General features: G+C 42.9%; 1 protein-coding gene and 1 non-coding gene across 2 annotated transcripts in view; one reads left to right on the top strand and one right to left on the bottom strand.

Moving 5' to 3' along the window:
* Window positions 1-20134, top strand: part of SAXO1 (stabilizer of axonemal microtubules 1) — a 108064-nt gene that overhangs the window by 3717 nt on the left and 84213 nt on the right. The gene's annotated exons all lie outside the window — the stretch shown is intronic.
* On the bottom strand, window positions 4260-4400 carry LOC119467226. The gene has a single exon (XR_005195766.1). It is a non-coding gene; the product is annotated as a U4 spliceosomal RNA (small nuclear RNA).

The raw sequence follows: 20134 nt of genomic DNA on the forward strand, positions 1-20134 counted from the left end.
AGACAGGGTCTTACTCTGTGGCCTAGGCTGGAGTACAGTGTTGTGATCACTGCTCACTGCAGCTTCCACCCTCTGGGCTCAAGCAGTCCTCCCACATCAGTGCCCCCGAGTAACTAGGACTCCTGGTACACACTGCTATGCCTAGCTAATGTTTGTAAAGACAGGGTCCCAGTATGTTGCCCAGATTGGTCTTGAATTCCTGAGCTGAAGCCATCTGCCTGTCTTGGCCTCCCAAAGTGCTGGGATTACAGGTGTAAACCCACATGTCTGGCCCCTACTGGGTCTTATTTATGCTTTGTAACTACTTTTTGTACCCATTAACCATCCTCATATCCCCCCCAACCCTCCTATTATCCTTCCCAGCCTCTGGTAACCATTCTTCTACTCTCTGTGTCTATGAGTTCAATGGTTTTAATTCTTTAGCTCCTACAAATAAGTGAGAACATGCAAAGTTTATCTTTCTGTGCCTGGTTTATTTCACTTAATTAACATAATAAGCTCCAGTTCCATCCATGTTGTTGCAAATGACAGGATCTCATTCTTTTTAATGGCTGAATAGTGTATATTTACCACATTTTCTTTTTTGGAGGGACAGGGTTTTGCTCTGTTGCTCAGGCTGGAGTGTAGTGGTGCAGTCTTGGTTCACTGCAACCTCTGCCTCTCAGTCTCAAGTGATCCTCCCACCTCAGCTTCCTGAGTAGCTAGGACTACAGGTGCACACCACCATGCCTGACTAATTTTTGAATTTTTTTGTAGAGACAGAGTTTTGCTATATTTCCCAGGCTGGTCTCAAACTCTGGAGCTCATGTGATCCTTCCACCTTGGCCTCACATAGTACTGGTATTATAGGCGTCAGCCACTGTACCTGGCCACATTTTCTTTATCCATTTATCTGTTGATGGACACTTAGGTTGCTTCCAAATCTTGACTATTGTGAACAGTGCTGCAACAAGCATAGGAGTGCAGATATATCTTTGATAGACTGATTCCCTTTTTTTTTGGGTATATACACAGCAGTGGGATTGCTGAATCATATGATAGCTCTAGTTTTAGTTTTTTGAGGAACTTCCAAACTGTTCCCATAGTGGTTGTACTAATTTACATTCCTGCCAACAGTGTACAGGGGTTCCCTTTCCCCACATCCTCACCGGCATTTGTTATTGCCTATCATTTGGATAAAAGCCATTTTAACTGGGGTGACATGATATCTTATTGTTGTTTTGACTTGCATTTCTCTGATGATCAATGATTTTGAGCACCGTTTTATATTCCTGTTTGCCATTTATATGTCTTCTTTTGAGAAATGTCTATTCAGATCTTTTGCCCATTAAAAAATTTAGATTATTAGATTTTTTTTCCTATAGAGTTGTTTGAGCTACTTATATATTCTAATTAATTTTTTTATCAGATGGGTAGTGTGCAAATAGTATATCCCATTTGGTGGGTTGTCTCTTTGATTTGGGGATTGTTTCTACTACTGTGCAGAAGCTTTTTAACTTGATGTATGCCATGTGTCCATTTTTGCTTTGGTTTCTTGTGCTTGTGGGGTATTACTCAAGAAGTTTTTGTCCAGACCAGTGATCTGGAGAGTTTCCCCAATGTTTTCTTGTAATAGTTTCATGGTTTCAGGTCTTAGATTTAAGTCTTCAATCCATTTTCACTTCATTTTTGTATATGGTAAGAGACAGGGTCTAGTTTCCTTCTTCTGCATATGGATATTCAGTTTTTCTGGCACTATTTATTGAAGAGACTGTTTTTTCTCCATGCATGTTCTTGGCACCTGTGCTGAAAATGAGTTAGCTGTAGATGTATGGATTTGTATCTGCATTTTCTTTTCTGTTCTATTGGTCTATGTGTCTGTGTTTATGCCAGTACCATGCTGTTTTGGTTACCATAACTCTGTAGTATAATTGGAGTTCAGGTAATGTGATTCCTCCTATTTTGTTCTTTTTGCTCAGAATAGCTTTGGCTATTCTGGATCTTTTTTGGTTCCATATACATTTTGGGATTGTTTTTTCTATTTCTGTGCAGAATGTTATTGGTACTTTCATAAGGATTTCATTGAATCTGTAGATTGCTTTGGGTAGCATGGACATTTTAACAAAATTGATTTTTCCAATTTATGTACATAGAATATTTTTCCATTTTTTGTGTCCTCTTCAATTAATTTCATCAGTGTTTTATAGTTTTCATTGTAGAGATCTTTCACTTCCCTGGTTAATTCCTAGGTATTTAATTTTATTTGTGTCTATCATAATTGGGATTACTTTTTACATTTTTTTTTTTTCAGATTGCTCGCTGTTGGCATGTAGTAGTGCTCCTGATTTTTGTATATTGATTTTGTATCCTGCAATGTTACTGAATTTGTTGATCAATTCTAATAGTTTTTTGGTGGAGCCTTTAGGTTTTTCCAAATATAATATCATATCAACTGCAAACAAAGATAATTTGACTTCTTTTTTTCCAGTTTGGATGCCCTTTATTCTGAAAGGGAATTTTTGCAAGAGTTTTTTTTTTTTTTTTTAAATGCTTTTTTGAGGTATAATTTTAATTCTGTAAAATTCATTTATTGTATGTAAGTATATAGTTCTGTCACTGCCACTAAATTTTACAGTATTTCTACCATCCCCAAAAGTTCCCTTGTCCCTGTTTGCATTTGATCTCTGCTCCTACCCTGAGACCCAGGCAACTGCTTGTCCACTTTCTGTCTGTAAAGAATTACCTTCTTGAGAAACTTCAGATAAGTGGAATAGTGCAATATATAGTTTTATGACCTCTTTCTTTCTCTCTCTTTTTTCTTTTATTCTTTTTTTTGGAGACAGAATCTCACTCTGTTGCCCAGGCTGGAGTGCAGTGATGCCATCTTGGCTCACTGCAACCTCTGCTTCCAGGGTTCAAGTGATCCTCCTGCCTCAGCCTCCCAAGTAGCTAGGATTACAGGTGTGTGCCACTACGCTTGGCTAATTTTTTGTATTTTTAGTAGAGATGGGGTTTTGTCACATTGGCCAGGCTGGTCTTGAACTCCTGGCCTCAAGTGATCCACCCGCGTCGGCCTCCCAGAGCCACTGCACTCAGCACTTTTTCTTTTTAAAAACATTTTCCTCCAGGCGCGGTGGCTCATGCCTGTAATCCCAGCACTTTGGAAAGCTGAGGTGGGCAGATCACCTGAGGTTGGGAGTTCAAGGCCAGCCTGATCAACATGGAGAAACCTCATCTCTACTAAAAATACAAAAAGTAGCCAGGTGTGGTGGGGCATGCCTGTAATCCCAGCTACTCAGGAGGCTGAGGCAGGAGAATTGCTTGAACCTGGGAGGCGGAGGTTCCAGTGAGCCATGATCATGGCATTGCACTCCAGCCTGGGCAACAAGAGCAAAACTCCATCTCAAAAAGAAAAATTGTTTTCCCCAACATCTTTAACCAAATTTTACTCATGCCAAATGAGTTGTATTAGGTGCTAGACCTCTTCAACTGCTCATGTCTTAGGAGGGTATCACTATTTGAAATCCTAAACCATTCATTTGCTATTTCTTAACAAAAATTTTTGAAAAGCATATAAGCTCTACCCTTATCTTTGGATTACAATGGTTAACTACAAAAAGAATTCATTTAACATCTTATAAATCATTCCAATTGTACATAAAAGCACCTACGATTTGTTTTTTTTAAATAAAAGATTCACAGTGCACTGCACCTTTGGAACATATAACATTTAAAAAGTGAAGTCCCAGACCTGTATCTCTCTCAAAGACATAAAACATGATGGAGCCAACCAACTACTCTTCTCAACTAGGTTCTTAAAATGTAGCACTCAACAGAAGTAAATTATTGCGGCTGGGCACGGTGGCTCATGCCTGTAATCCCAGCACTTTGGGAGGCTGAGGCAGGTGGATCATGAGGTTAGGAGTTCAAGACCAGCCTGACCAATATGGTGAAACCTTGCCTGTACTAAAAATACAAAAATTAGCCAGGCATGGTGGTGTATGCCTGTAGTCCCAGCTACTTGGGAGGCTGAGGCAGGAGAACCACATGAACCTAGGAGGCAGAGGTTGCAGCGAGCTAAGATTGTGTCACTGCACTCCAGCCTGGGTGACAGAACGAGACTCCACCTCAAAAAAAAAAAAAAAAGTATATTATTGCATATCCAGCAACTTCTTTATCACTTGATTTCTTTATACTAAAATTTCTCAAAGGAGAAATTCAATTCTCTAAGCATGGCCTTTCTCTTTATTTTTTTTTATTTTTTATTTTTTATAATTCAGTCCCCTTGGAGACTGCCAAAAATTGCCAATGCCAACTATATTTCGAGTCGTCATGGTGGGGTATTGGGAAAGGTTTTCAGTGAGCAATAATCACGCCTCAGATAAACCTCATTGGCCATGATACTGCCACTGCGCAAAACTAGCATGGCCTTTCTCAATGTAGCTCGAACACTGAGAAACTAATACCCAGGTTGGAGGGACTAAGCACAGTAGATGTACATTAAACAGGTTCATCCAACTTAAACATTTTCTGCATAGCTAAATCACATCATACACATAAACTTTAACTCACATCTTTTAACATTTTTTGAACCTCAAACTTTGAGGAGAGCTAAAAGCCTAAAGTTATCATAATCACATCCCAACAATACCCTTATTTTGTTCCACAGTGCATTAAATAAAACAGCGCAACAGCAATAACGTTTAACCATAGTTGGTTTTTCAATATTAAAACCATATTGTATTCTTGGGATAAGCCCCTCTTGGTCATGGTATTTAATCCTTTTTATATGTTGCTGGTTTCAGTTTGCTAATATTTTTTTTCTTTTTTTTTCTTTTGAGGCAGGATCTCACTCTGTCACCCAGGCTGGAGCGCAGTGGTGTGATCTCACCACTTTAAACAATGTTCTATAAAGAGTAGCTTTTCAGATGGTGTACAGCAATAAGTTTGGGGTAAGGCTACAGAATAAAAATTGTGCAGCACCACTGAGTATTAATTTTACTACAAAAATTTTAGGGAAAATATTAAACAAAGATGTCCATATTAAGAAGCAAATGAAAACTTTAAAAAAAAGTACTGTTTGTAGTGGTCTCAAAGATATTCAACTTACCCATTTTATTTTTATTTTTTTGAAGGCTGTGCCTCACCCTGCTGCTGTCTCACATACACAGGGCTGGCCACACATATGTAGCCATTTATTCTTATTCTTTGTCCTTTCCTTGGGTGGAAAAGTTTGAGACCATTGTGAGTCTGAATCCCAGATCTAGTACTCATTAGCTGTGTGATCTTGAGGGAGTTTACCTCCCAGCTTCAGTGTTCTGATTTGTAATATGGGCATGATAGACTTATGTCAGTTGTAAGAAATAGATAAGAGAACTTACAGAAAAGCTCCCAGAAAGGTTTGCTGTAACTTGACAGCAAGTTATAGTAAATAGTTCCTAGGGGAGGAAATTTTGAAACCAGGATTAGGGAGGTTTAGATGGTGTATTAGTTTTCACACTGCTGATAAAGACATACCTGAGACTTGGAAGAAAAAGTGGTTTAATTGGACTTACAGTTCCACGTGGCTGGGGAGGCCTCAGAATCATGGTGGGAGGTGAAAGGCACTTCTTACATGGCTGTGGCGAGAGAAAAAAATGAAGATGCAAAAGCAGAAAACCCTGATAAAACCATCAGATCTCGTGAGACTTACCACCACGAGAACAGTGTGGGGGAAACTGCCCCTATGACTCAAGTTATCTCCCACCGGGTCCCTTCTGCAACACGTGGGAATTATGGGAGTACCATTCAAGATGAGATTTGGGTGGGGACACAGAGCCAAACCATATCATTTTACCCCTGGTCCCTCTAAATGTCATGTCCTCACATTTCACAAGCAATCATGCCTTCCCAACAGTCCCTCAAAGTCTTAACTCACTACAGCATTAGCTCCCCCAAAAAAGTCCAAAATCTCATCTGAGACAAGGCAAGTCCCTTCCGTCTATGAGCCTGTAAAATCAAAGCAAGCTAGTTACTTCCTAGATACAATGGGGGTATTGGTATTGGGTAAACACAGCCATTCTGAATGGGCGAACTTGGCCAAAACAAAGGGGTTACAGACCCCATGCAAGTCTGAAATCCAGTGGGGAAGTCAAATCTTAAAGCTCCAAAATGATCTCCTTTGACTCCATGTCTTACATCCAGGTCATGCTGACGCAAGAGGTGGGTTCCCATGGTCTTGGACAGCTCTGCCCCTGTGGCTTTGCAGTGTACAGCCTTCTTCCCAGATGCTTTCACGGGCTGGCATTGAGTGTCTGCGGCTTTTCCAAGCACCCAGTGCAAGCTGTCCATGGATCTATCATTCTGGGGTCGGGAGGATGGTGGCCCTCTTCTCACAGCTCCACTAGTCAGTGCCCCAGTAAGGACTCGGTGTGGGAACTTCAACTCCACAATTCCCTCTGAACTGCCCTAGCAGAGGTTTTCCATGAGATTCCCACCCCTGCAGCACACTTCTGCCTGGGCATCCAGATGTTTCCATACATCCTCTGAAATCTACGCGGAGATTCCCAAACCATGATTCTTCTGTGCACTCACAGGCTCAACACCATGTGGAAGCCGCCAAGGCTTGGGGCTTGGATCCTCTGAAGCCAAGGTCTGTGCTAGCTTCTTTCAGCCATGGCTGGTGTGGCTGGGATGCAGGGCACCAAGTCCCTAGGCTTTACACAGCACAGGGACCCTGGTCCTAGCCCATGAAATCATTTTCTCCTAGGCCTGTGGGCCTGTGATGGGAGGGGCTGCTGCCAAGATCTCTGACATACCCAGGAGACACTTTCCCCATTGTCTTGGGGATTAACATTTGGCTCCTTGTTACTTATGCAAATTTCTGCAGCCAGCTTGAATTTCTGTTTAGAAAATAGGTTTTTCTTTTCTATTGCATTGTCAGGATACAAATACTCTGAACTTTTATGCTCTGCTTCCCTTATAAAACTGAATGCCTTCGGCAGTACACAGGTCACCTCTTGAATGCTTTGCTGCTTAGAAATTTCTTCTGCCAGATACCCTAAATCATCTCCCTGAAGTTCAAAGTTCCACAAATCTCTAGGGCAGGGGCAAAATGCCACCAGTCTCTTTGCTAAAACATAACAAGAGTCACCTTTGCTCCAGTTCTCAACAAGTTCCTCATCTCTATCTGAGACCACCTCAGCCTGGACTTTGTTGTCCATATCGCTATCAGCATTTTGGGCAAAACCATTAAACAAATCTCTAGGCAGTTCCAAACTTTCTCACATTTTCCTGTCTCTTTGGAGCCCTTCAAACTGTTCCAACCTCTGCCTATTACCCAGTTCCAAAGTTGCTTCCACATTTTGGGGTATCTTTTTAGCAGTGCCCCACATTACTGGCACCAATTTACTGTATTGGTCCATTTTCATCCTGCTGACAAAGACATATCTGGGACTGGGAAGAAAAAGAGGTTTAATTGGACATACAGTTCCACATGGCTGGGAAGGCCTCAGAATCATGGCTGGAGGCAAAAGGCTCTTCTTACATGGTGGGTGCAAGAGAAAAAAATGAAGATGAAACCATCAGATCTCATGATCCTTAGTCACTACATGAATAAGAACAGTGTGGGGGAAACTGCCCCCATGATTCAAATTATTCCCACGAGGTTCTTCATTAACACATGGGAATTATGGGAATACAATTCAAGATGAGATTTGGGTGGGGACACAGATCCAAACCATATCAGATGGGTCAGGGTAAGGTTGGTTGGATGTAACAAAAGATGGACAATAAGTGTAACTAGGTGAGGGGAAGTGGTCCCTACTGTCTAGCATTGGATCATTGTTGAGGCTATTTTATCCACACCATCTTCAAGATCTCTACCCTCTATTGAGGGCATGGATGGGGGAAGTGGGGAGTATCATGATTGTTGACAAGGTGGCCACCCACAAGGGCAGTTGGAATGTCAGGGGGCATGAAAGCCATCCTTCTGCTGAAAGATTTATGGATAAGATTTAGGCAGCCATCAAGAGAAGGCTCCGGTGTCCAGCACTGTATTTCCTCTGCAAGGCCTGTGTGATGTTCCCTGTCAATGACGAAGGATGGCATGCAGACTTTGCTTTGACTTCCAATAGCTCCCACTTCTGTCTTGTTCAGCCAGGTTTCCCTCCTCCTCTTTAGAGTTCTGACCTTCTACTGGGAAGGCAAGGAACAGCTTCCCAGCCCACTGTTCTTAAGAATGATCAATAAGCTTTGCTCCAGTATTTTTTTTTTTTTTTTTGAGACGGAGTTTCACTCATGTTACCCAGGCTGGAGTGCAATGGCGCGATCTCGGCTCACCGCAACCTCCGCCTCCTGGGTTCAGGCAATTCTCCTGCCTCAGCCTCCTGAGTAGCTGGGATTACAGGCACGCACCACCATGCCCAGCTAATGTTTTGTATTTTTAGTAGAGACGGGGTTTCACCATGTTGACCAGGATGATCTCGATCTCTTGACCTCGTGATCCACCCGCCTCGGCCTCCCAAAGTGCTGGGATTACAGGCTTGAGCCACCGTGCCCGGCTGCTCCAGTATTAATCTACTTTGTTGACTTTCTAGAGCGGGGGTTGGAACACTCTGTAAAAAGTGAGTCTTTTAGTTTTTGTGGGCCGAGAGGCATAATCAGAAATGTTTATACAGATTTGTTGAAAAAATTCAAAACTTTATTTACAGACACTGAAATTTGAATTTTAGGTAAGTTTCATGTGTCATGTAATATTATTATTTTAATTTTTTCAACCATCAAAAAAATGTGAAGACCATTCTTAGCTCACTGACCAGAAGGAGTCAGGTTACCAATTGCAGGCAACAGTTTGGTTACCTGTATTCTAGAGCCTAATATTGAAGGAAAAAACCCAAAAACAAACAAAAACCATTCTGAATATTAAGTGTCTTGCAGTCCAAGATGCTTCTGACTGACTCATTCACTAGAATGAATGGAAAGAGTTCGGAAGCATGGGAAAGAAAAAGAAGCATAAAGATTGTCAGTACTTTAAGCTCCCATTTCCCATAAGCAGAAAGTCAAAATGTTTAAGTCCAAACAACTGGCCAGAGCGGTGTCTTTTGAATTTGCTTCATGACCAGAATCACCTGGCTTCTTGTTGAAGCTAGATTCCCGTAGCAGAAGTTTTGATACAGGGGAGACTTCTGGGTGGGGGTGTGTGGTGGCTCTCGGGACCAGGTAAGCTGAAGACGCGCTATTCCAGAGGGCGCAAAGGAATCTCCAAAGTTGCGATTCTTGAAGTGTGGTCGCTGGCCCAGCAGCACCAGCACTGCTTGAGAGCTTGTAAGGAATGCGAGTCCTTGGCCTACCCTAGAAACACGGAATCAGACGCTGTGGGGGTGGGGTCTGGCAATCTGGTTTTCATCAAGCCAGGTGGTCCTGATGCCCACTAGAAGTTGAGAACCTCTGTTTCGAGGCATCATTACCAGCACCTGGAGAAGTGATTGAGAACCCACCTGAGCAGAGAGGGCCTGGGCGCTCTTAAACCGCTGTGTTCTCAAGAGCGCAGGTCTGTGGGTGAGAGGAATTCTAGCAGACGTCTGACGCCAAAAGCTTCCGCGGGAAGTTCTGGAAACCCTATTCAAGGCAAGACTTTTGGAAGTCAAGGGCTGCATTCTCCTAAGAGGAGGCACCATGGACCTTAGAGATAGCAAATGCCACCCAAGGTGATGGTGAGGGAGTTTTCAGCTTTTCTGCACGTGTGACCATTTACTGCACCAGGAGCTTTCTAGTAACTTCCACCCTTTTCAGGTTTCTCCAAGGTCCACTGGGAAGCCCCAGTCCTGGGCCTGCCAGTGTGGCGCTGGGAGCTTCCCGACCTCACAAGCGGTTCTTGTGATGTAATTGCCACCTGAGGCGCGCCCCTCCTGGTCCTGGTGAGATCACAGAGGCTACCAAGTCCCGGACGCCAGGGCTTCCTGGGGCCCAGTCAGCCGTTCGAGGTGCGTGAGTCCGGGCTGCGGAGGCCGGGGCCGTGGCGTGCCCGGGAAGGTCGCCCAGGTTGGCGCGCCGTGTAAGCTCCCTGCTGCTCCCTCGTGCTAGGCCAGCTCCAGGAAGGGAACAGACGACTGGACGTCGTTGGAAAAGGGCCACTTAAATTTTCTTTCGAGTAAACACCTGCCAAGGCCCTTGAGCCTGGGCTGGCCCCAAGCCAGGTGGTTGGGGTCCAGGAGTCGGCTGCGGCTGGGGATGCTCTGAGGGGACGTCGGGGCCTCAGGATGGCCGCTGTGAAGACGAAGTGCATCTGCGAACTCTGCTCCTGCGGGTAAGGTGGCCGCGCCCAGCGCGAGGCTGGGGGAGCCTGGCTTTTCAGACTCCCGAGGAAGGGAAGCCTCCCCTGGCTGCTTCATCAGGCGGCCTCTCGGTGGGTTCGTCCACTTGTCACGTTTTTGAGGCCACAATGTTGTCACCTAGCGTTGTGCCCGCGGACGCAACACCCGCTCTGGCGAATGTGGCTGTTCTTGGGCCTTCTGTGCTGCGTCACTTGAGAGCTGCAGGAGGGTTGAAAACGGGCACAGCCCCGCAGTCTCTACTCCCTCCCCTGCAGCCCAGAAAGCCTCAGCCCGGGAGGGAGAACCCCTGCCCCCGTGGGACCAGTCTTGCTGCTTTTGTTTTACTTCTTTTGGGAAAGCGATAGGCTGGGAGGAGAATTCCTGTCGTGTAACTGAATTTCTCATTCCAAGAGATCGTTAGTTTGTCAGAGAAGTATAAGGCATTAGTCAAACTTGTTTCCACATTGCGTAGAGTTAAGAATAATGAAAGCGTTGCTTTCATTATTGCCTGGCCAGTTCTCTCTCCTCACCTTTAAGGACCATGCCTGGGAGAAGCGCCGTAAAGGTGGTCCCAGGGGAAATCAGGGGCTTTAGTCAGAGTCCCATGGGCTGACTGGTCTGCTGTCTCTCACAGGATCTCTTAGATGTTCCTTCTACCTGCTTCCCAGGACAGCTGCGTTTCTGCTCTGCTGGGGAAGGGAGGGGACAGCAGAGGAGCAACAGATAAGAGGGCCTGGGCTCAGCTCTCCTGGGCTGTCATTAATTGTGGGATCTTGAATTGGTAACTAAACTCCAGGTCATAGTGGCCTCATCTGTACCAACAATACTTACCTCATTAGGACTATTGTAAGAGTTAAATAAGATCATGTATGAGAGTCCTGGTACATGGATTGTGCTTAATATGTTAGTGTCCTGAAATGGGAAATAAGGGCAAATATGACACGTGCATATAAAAATGGTATCAGTAGTGTGGAGGATTAAAGGGCACTCTAAAAACTGGATGAACAATCTTCTCTATTTAATGCTTCCCAACTCTGGCTGCTCATTAGAATCACACTGGGAGTTTGAAAACTATCAGTTGCTCAGGCCGTTGAATTGATCATCTCAGGGTGGGCCCCGATAACTGTCTTGAGGTGATTCTGACCGTTTGCTAGGATTGGGACTCACTGAACTAGATCATGTACAGATGTGGGTCTTGCTTTTTAAGCTTTGTTAAGTGGGGCCAGAACATTGTATAGTCTAGAATGACACGTTACCGAGCAAAACCTTTTTTTCTAAGGCCTTCTTTTTTCTTTTTGGAGACGGAGTCTTGCTCTTTTGCCCAGATGGGAGTGCAGTGGTGTGATCTTGGCTTACTGCAACCTCTGCCTCCTGGGTTCAAGCTATTCTCTTGCCTCAGCCTCCCATGTACTGGGATTATAGGTGCTCATCACCACACCTGGCTAATTTTTTTGTTTTTAGTAGAGATGGGGGTTCACCAGACTGGCCAGGTTGGTCTTGAACTCCTGACCTCAGGTGATCTGCCCACCTCGGCCTCCCAAAGTGCTGGGATTACAGGCTTGAGCCACTGCACCACACCGAATCTTTTCTAAAGCCTGGGTCCCTCCTTCATTGTAATCTTTTCTTTAATCGGTCCCTTCCCTTTTATTCCCGTTATGACTTTCCTGGTTCCCTCACTTTTATGTTTGGAAACTGGTCCTAAATTACCTTCCTAGTGTTTTTTTTCTCCCATGATTCCCTTACATGAAACCACCCCTTGAATTGGATCAGGCTTCTTGGCATCCCCTGGTGGACCTGCTCATCTCCCCTTTCTGATCCTTATCCTTGCCCGTTTCCTAAAATACCTATGTCCCCTTCTCCTGCTGCTGGACTTGAAAGGCTGTTTCAGTTGCAGGGCTGAACCAGCCCTGTGGCTCCCCATCGAAGAAGAACCCCACTCCCTGTGTTCTCATCCTCTAATTATGCATCAGCATGCTTTATATACCCAATTAATTATATATATGCTGGAAAAACAGATATTTTCTATTTTGTATGTGTACTGTATTATAGCAACATACTGTTTTCTGTGTAACAGCCAACACGTATCTTTTTGAATGAATGGATGGCATTTTTTGTTAAGGTCATAGTGGGCTGGACTGGGTTAGGAATGTAAGATTTAGAGCTATACTGTCCAGTATGGTAGCTAGCTGTGGCAATTTCATTTAAATAGAAGAAAGTTAAAACTGAAAATTCAGTTCCTCAGCTGCACAAGCCACATTTCAAGTGCTCAGTACCTACTTGAGTATTGTCATTCCCACCCTGGCCCATGCAGATATGGAGTGCTTCCATCACTGCAGGAAGTTCTGTTGGACAACACTGATCTTGAGTCTCATTATTTGGAAGACTTCATCTCTCACACCCCAGTTAAATCCCTCCCACCCCAATTATATCTGCTCAGTGACTGGTTGAGATGGACTGAGGAATCTTACAGGTGCTGTCTAAGCTAGTGGAAGTCTATTTTCGGCTTTTCCAGTCTGAGGTCATGGGAAAAAGCGATGGGAAGTCTGGAGGACAAGCATGTGTGAAGAAGTTGGAGACAGCGCCCTTGAGTGGAGGGGGAGTCTGGGGTTCCTGAGTGAGTGACTGGATCTCTCTGGGCTTCAGTTCCCCCATTTTTTAAGCCTGGAAATTTGTGGAGACCTTCAGGGCTTCCAGGGAGGGAAAGAGGCACACATTTATTCCTCCTTCTTTCCCACATTCTCTTCTTCCAAAGTTTTTTTTTTTTTTTTTTCAACTTTAACTTTTGAGGACATTGTACTTGTTGGTGAGGGGGCTCTGGGGATGCTTAGGGGCCTGGGTAAGAAGGTGTCCATCTGCGGCAGCAGCTGCAGAAGGCTGCTGGGGGAAAGCCACCAATGGGTGACTCTCTTGGGCAAGTTCTTGTATTGGCCACAAGATGGCAGACGTTTCCTGACCAATTCTCACTGTGGGTTAAACCAAATCAGCCAAAATGGAAAAGCAAAACCTTTGGAGTTCCGAATTTTATTCTATTTTTAAATAGATTTACTTCACATTTTCTAAAATGAGCGATTAGAGTTTTGGGTGCAGCAGAGCTCAGGAAAGTGGTATGCCTTTTGGAGTAGATGGCAGATTACAAAGTGAAAAGTGTTTCAAATGTCTAAATTTAAAGATTCCAACAACTCAGAAAACTTTTTAATAAGCTTTGCTGGGCCAAAAAAAAAAAAAAAAAAAAAAAAAGAAATATTTTACTGCATAAAGCTTAAGGCTTTGCCTCCACAATAATGCTCTTCTCCTTTCTTTGATGATCAAAATGTTGCAATTGGAATTACTACCATAAAATGTTATAATTTATACCTGAATTGAACCTCAGGAAAAGAAAAAGAAAAAAGTTATAATATTCTCTTTTCAACATAACACCAAGTAAGCAAAGTATTTGTGGGTTGTAGAAATACAGTAAGGTTAGCATCTTAAATTTTTTTTGAAACGAATGTGTACCACTTATCTTGACTTTAGAAGCTCCAAGGTGGGAGTGCTTTGAATAGAGTAATTCTACTTTTGTATATGAGTGTTGTTTCCAGTTGCATCTGATTAACCCTAGCGTTTCCTGTTATTGAAAAACTGCCACCCTTGAGAGTTTTATATATATGTGTATATATATATATATATATATAATTATTATTATTTTGAGACAGAGTCTTGCTCTGTCACCCAGCTGGAGTGCAGTGGCACAATCTCGGCTTGCTGCAACCTCTGCCTCCTGGGTTCAAGCAATTCTTCTGCCTCAGTTGCCCGAGTAGCTGGGATTACAGGCGGATGCCACGATGCCGAGCCAATTTTTGTATCTTTAGTAGAAATGGGGTTTCACCATGTCGGTCAAGGCTGGTTTCGAACTCCTGACCTCAGGCGATTCACCCCCCTTGGCCTCCCAAAGTGCTGGGACTACAGATGTGAGCCACTGAACCCAGACCAGAGTTTTACATTAAATCACCTTCCATCTCTACAGTATTTTGAAAATTCAAAAAGTATTTTCCCATATATTATTATCTTACTGTGGGTCCCTCAACATGGGAAACATTGCTTAGTTTGGAAATTGGATTCCTTGATTTTAGCCTCTTTTCCCTGGGGATGTTTTCAGTCTATTGAGCTGTTCTTTCCCTGATGACTAAATAGCAACCGTGGTTTGGTTGGGGAAAGGGGGGGCGCAGGGCAAGGTTGCTGTAGATAAAGTAAAATGTTAATGGGCCTTTAGAGCTGAAAGGGATCTTAGTGGTCCCTAGCACTTTTATTTTACAGATAAGGAAATTGAAAGATTGAGATTAATTTTAATATATGGGAACATGTTAAGCTTAAGGCACGATTTAGGTCAATCAATTAAATTTTATTCATCTTTTACTGGGTATCAGACATTGTGCTAGGTGTTACAGTTTGCAGTCTGCTCTAGTTTTGAGTCACGCTGGACCATTTAAAAAACTGATACATAATGATTGTACATATTTCTGGGGTACAAGTGATATTTTGATATATACATATAACATGTAATAATCAAATCAGGGTAATTAGCATACATATCACCCCACACATCGATCATTTCTTTGTATTGGGAACATTACATATAATCTTCTAGCTATTTTGAAATATATGGCAATTTATAACTATAGTTACCCTCCTGTATTATCAAACACTAGAGTTTATTTCTTCTATCCAACTGTATTTTTGTACCCATTAACCAACTTTGTTAGTCCCGTCAACTCCCCAGTGGGCCATTTTTGACTGTAGAGTACAATATGAAGGCTCTTGTCCAACGGAGAAAATAGTATCTGATATAAAAAAATAAGTGTAATTCTAAAAGCCTTTTAGTAAAGCAATATAAATAGCAAATCTCTCTCCTGAGATTAAAATGTAGTAACACTACTTCTAAAATTCTTGTAAAAAAAATTGTTAATGAAGGGATTGATGTAGCTTACTTTTCTATCTGATTATTTTACGGCTTGCAGCGCACCATTTTAAAGATTTTGTGCAGTCTTGCAGGAAATTCCAGGACTGGGTAATGTATCATGAAATATTTATGAAGCATTGGTAGTATGTGCAGCATTTCATAAAAAAAGGTAGTCCCGTAGAGGACTCGAAAATTGCTGAAAAGGATGTGGATTTGGCCCTTTCACAGAGCTTGCGGAGGAAGGTGATCTCAGGGGCAGCCATGTATCTGCAACTTAAATCAGTTATGTTAACCAGGGAGGAACTTGTTATTTTAATTTTGGAAAATATTTTCTTCGCATTGATGGAAATTTCCTTAACCTTAGATTTTATTTTCTTAGAGTCTCTGTTACAAATTAAGAGGAAGGAAAAAAAATTGAGGACTTGGTTTGATATTACATGTTTTAAGAATTCTTATTTTTAATTTAAATAAAATTGACTTCATAAATTCTGATTAAGGAAAAAAAAGACAAAGAACAGCCTTTAACAGATACTTGCTGATGACTTATCTTTAGCAGAATCCAGATAGAGATGTCAAGAAAAAAACTCTTTTCATTTTAAGAGTGAATTTTTATTGAAGATTTCATGTACTTTTTATGTTAAACTATGTTATGCTCCTTAAAAATGGCCTTTTTGGATATCAGAATTAATGTTTAATTGTTCATATATACCTTTCATCTTCTAACATAAGTATAAGTGTGTATATGTCAAATTTCAGATATTAGAGTACAACATCATATTCAAATTACAGCAGTAAAAATGATCTATTCGCTCTTACAGTCTGCAAATGGATCCGTTCAGAGTAACATGCTCTAACTCTGTTCTGTAGTGGGCAGTTTTAAACATCATTGCCTCCATCGATATTAAAATATTTATTGTTGACCTTCAAGTGATTTATAGTTTTTTTGGAAAGATGACATATCTTCGGATGCGTGGTGGAGAGGGGGAAATAGCTATCCCATAGATGAATAAGACCAATAAAACAAGTGATGTAGGATGTCAGGGGTGGGAGAGGCACTTTGGGATAGGGGAGCCAGGGAAGGCTTTAGGACGGAGAAGTGATGAGGAAAGTGAAGCTGGAGTCAGGCAGCCTGGTTTCATATGCTGGCTCTGCCACTTTTTAACTGTGTGAGCTTATGCAAACCATTTTATCTTTCTGTAAAGTAGGGATAATAGTACATTATTCTTAAAGTGGGTGTGAGGATTAGGCAGGAGAGGAGCACAGGCCCTGAAGGAAAAGGGTATATCGGGGTTGGGTGAGGCTGCCCCTGTTGCTGAGCATGGCGGTCAGAGAGACACAGAAGACATCATGCCCACCTAAGCACTGGAGCCTGCACGGGAGGTCATGCTGGAAGCAAACTGCAGAGGGGCCCTTACGTGTCTCAGAATGTGAACTCGCCAGCAAACAGCCATGGATGGATTTTGAGTAGGGGATTAACACAGATAAAACAGTCTTTTCCTCTACAGAAACACCTTAAAAGAGTAGCATTTCTTTTCTTCTTTTTTTAAAATATAGAGTTGAAGTGTCACTGTGTTGCCTACGTTAGTCTCAAACTCCTGGCCTTAAGCAATCTTCCCGCTTGGTCTCCCAAAGTGCTGGTGTGAGCCACTGCGCCTGGCTCCCCTCCCCTCCCCTCCCCTCCCCTCCCTTCCCCTCCCCTCCTGTTTAAAGAAATGTCCATTCACAAGGCTATTTGTTGAAAAAAAAAAAAGTCCAATATCTGAATTAGGCTGACTTTAAATCTGTTAATGTTTTAGTTTTCCTGAGTAGATTTGTAGTTTGCTAACATTTCCTTGAAGATATTTTATCTCCATTCCATTCTTATCATTTTTCTTAACTTTATTCAACAAATGATTTAGTGATGATTTACGATGAGAAGTGGCAGGATTGAGGTTTCAAGCACAGATAGTGGAGCCAGACCATCTAGGTTCAAATCCCAGACTTTCTACTCCCCAGCTGTGTCATGTTGAACCATTTCACAGTGAAGTTTCCACTTCTGTGTACCTCAGTGTTCTCATCTGCAAAATGGAGCTAGAACCTGACTTTGAGAGTTGTTGAGAGGATTGAGTCAGTATTAAGCAACTAGAACAATGCCTGCATCCTTAGTAAGGCATAGGTCGATGTTATTAAATAAACATAAAGGATTGTGTTCTAGGCAATGAAGCCTGAGGAAGCGTACTTACCTGAGCATTTGAGTTTGAGTGGGAGATCCTGCCAGAAGCTCTGTGGAGCTTGTACTCTAGAGAAGAGAGTTATGTTTGTTTACTAACTTGCAGGTATTAAAAAATGTCCTGCAGAGAATTAACTTGGGGGATGTAATCTGGTATTTGTGGGGCTTGATTAAATTTGGATGACAAAGGGTGGGTGTGGTGGCTCACACCTGTAATACCAGAACTTTGGGAGGCTGAGGCAGGTGGATTACGAGGTCAGGAGATCAAGGCCATTCTGGCCAACATGGTGAAACCTCGTCTGTACTAAAAAAAAATACAAAAATTGGCCGAGCGTGGTGGTGGGTGCCTGTAGTCCCAGCTACTCGGGCTGAGACAGGAGAATCACTTGAACCCGGGAGGTGGAGGTTGTAGGGAGCCAAGATTGTGCCACTGCACTCCAGCCTGGTGACACAGGGAGACTCTGTCTCAAAAAAAGAAAAAAAAGTTGGATGTTAAGAATAGTCTGCAAAGACTTCATCTGCTCTTTATACTCTGGGAGGTCCTCTGCCCTTTCTGGGATGCCTCACTTTAGCAATTTTTAGGCTTTGTGAGTTCAGACTGACATTAACACTGAGGTTAAGTTGCTATTCAGTTTAGAACTTTGAAAGTCTTCAAAACAATGATTCTGGGGGTTAAAGACCTCCTCCCTGCGTAGCATACCCTACTACTCTGTTTTCTTGTCTTTACCATCTTGTTCAAAGTATCTTTGAAGTTTCTCTGGTTGTTTCTCTAAAAGGAAAGAGCAGTGTTTCTAAATGGCTGTCAAGTTAGCCACTAAGCAAAATATGTCCTTATATTTTACATATCTAGACTATCTCAAAACGCCTCATTCTAATGTTAAAAATTGGGTCTGTAATATAAAAAAGCAGTTACATTTCTCCCAGTGTTGGTCAGTAACTTAACTTTTAGAAACTACCCATTATGCAGTGACTATTTTTAAAATTCACCATCTTTCACCATAATAATCCAATTTCTCTTTCAAGTATGATGCATTTCAGGTCTTCTCCAAATGAAGAAAATCTACATGCAATCTGTGAACAACAGCTCTGAGTGGAGTGCAGTGGCGTGATCTCGGCTCACTGCAACCTCCTCCTCCCCGGTTCACGCGATTCTCCTGCCTCAGCCTCCTGAGTAGCTGGGATTGCAGACGTGAGCCACCATATCCAGCTAATTTTGTATTTTTCATAGAGATGGGATTCTCCATGTTGGTCAGGCTGGTCTTGAACTCCCGACCTCAGGTGATCTGCCTGCCTCGGCCTCCCAAAGTGCTGAGATGACAGGTATGAGCCACTGCGCCCAGCCTGAATACGTTGTTCTTCTACCTTGCTTTATATGGGAGGGCAGCGAGTAATGTTAGGGGAAGAACATGCAACAACTGTTAGCATTGCAGCCCTGGATTTAATTACTTATAAGCTTTGTGAACTTGTTCAGGTCCTTTAACATCTCTGACTTTCAAAAGTCAGTGACCCTCAGACAGTGAAGTCTCCACCATCTATAGCGGTGTTTTTTTCCAGGTCCAGAGAACTTCCATGTCAGGGCCCTGAAGGTGTCTGCAGAGGTCTCCTATAGCTTCTGCTGGAGATCTGAAGAGAAATCAGGGAAAAGGGGACACGGGCACAGACCTGAAGGTGGACAGATGTTTCCCTGACTTCTCCAAAATTATTGAATTGCTAGTTGGGAGTATGTGTCTTTCTCAGACGTCATGACTCTTGGGGCATCTGATCTGTTTTCTTCCAGACACTCTGAACTTCTTCTGTACAGGGGCTGTCTGTGGTTGCCCCAACCCTAGCTTTATAACACTTCTCATTTACGAGAACTGAAGAGTTTAATGTGCTGTTTTCAAATTCCAAAGAGAAGATCACCTGGTTGAGTCCACCAGTGACAGGTGGCTCTTCTGGCATCAGCTCTTGCTGTGGTCCAATCAGCTGAGTACCAGGAGGGGTGGGGTTACATCATAGAACAAACTGGCAGCTAGAGGACAGCTGTTTTACATAATAAGGATGTAGGTAGGTAGAAAATAATTAGAAGAGGAAACTATTGGACTTACAAAGATTCTTGTCAAGATATCCTTGTGGATAAAGTTAGCAAAAGACAGGTTGGATGATAGCAGTAGGTTAGATGGATTCCCAGGTTACTGAACAAGCAGGCCAAAAGAGTGTTTTGATGGCTTTTTACATGCTGAGAACAATATCACCATTGTTAGTGATACTGGAACAATATCCCCATGCCCTAGAACTCTATCATTAACTTTGTCTGAGTCAACATTTTTAATCAGAACTTGAAGACACAGAAGACATCCTTATTAAATGTGCTGAGAATCCAAAATGAGAACATGTAGCAAGCATAACAGATGACAGAGTGAAGATTCAAAATTATCTTGGCCAGGCCTAGTGGCTCACACCTGTAATCCTAGCACTTTGGGAGGCTGAGGTGGGCAAATCGCTTGAGTCCAGGAGTTTAAGACCAGCCTGGGCCGCATGGTGAAACCCCATTTCTACAAAAATAGAACAACAAAAAATTAGCTGGGCATGGCGGTGTGTGCCTGTAGTCCCAGGTACTAGGGATGCTGAGGTGGGAGGATGGTTTGAGCCTGGGAGGTGGAGGTTGCAGTGACGCAGTGAGCTGAGATTGTACCACTGAATCCCAGCCCAGGAAACGGGGAAAGACCCTGTCTTTAA

The sequence above is a fragment of the Cebus imitator genome, unplaced genomic scaffold (assembly GCF_001604975.1).
Source record: "Cebus imitator isolate Cc_AM_T3 unplaced genomic scaffold, Cebus_imitator-1.0 Scaffold267, whole genome shotgun sequence".
Classification (NCBI taxonomy): domain Eukaryota; kingdom Metazoa; phylum Chordata; class Mammalia; order Primates; family Cebidae; genus Cebus; species Cebus imitator.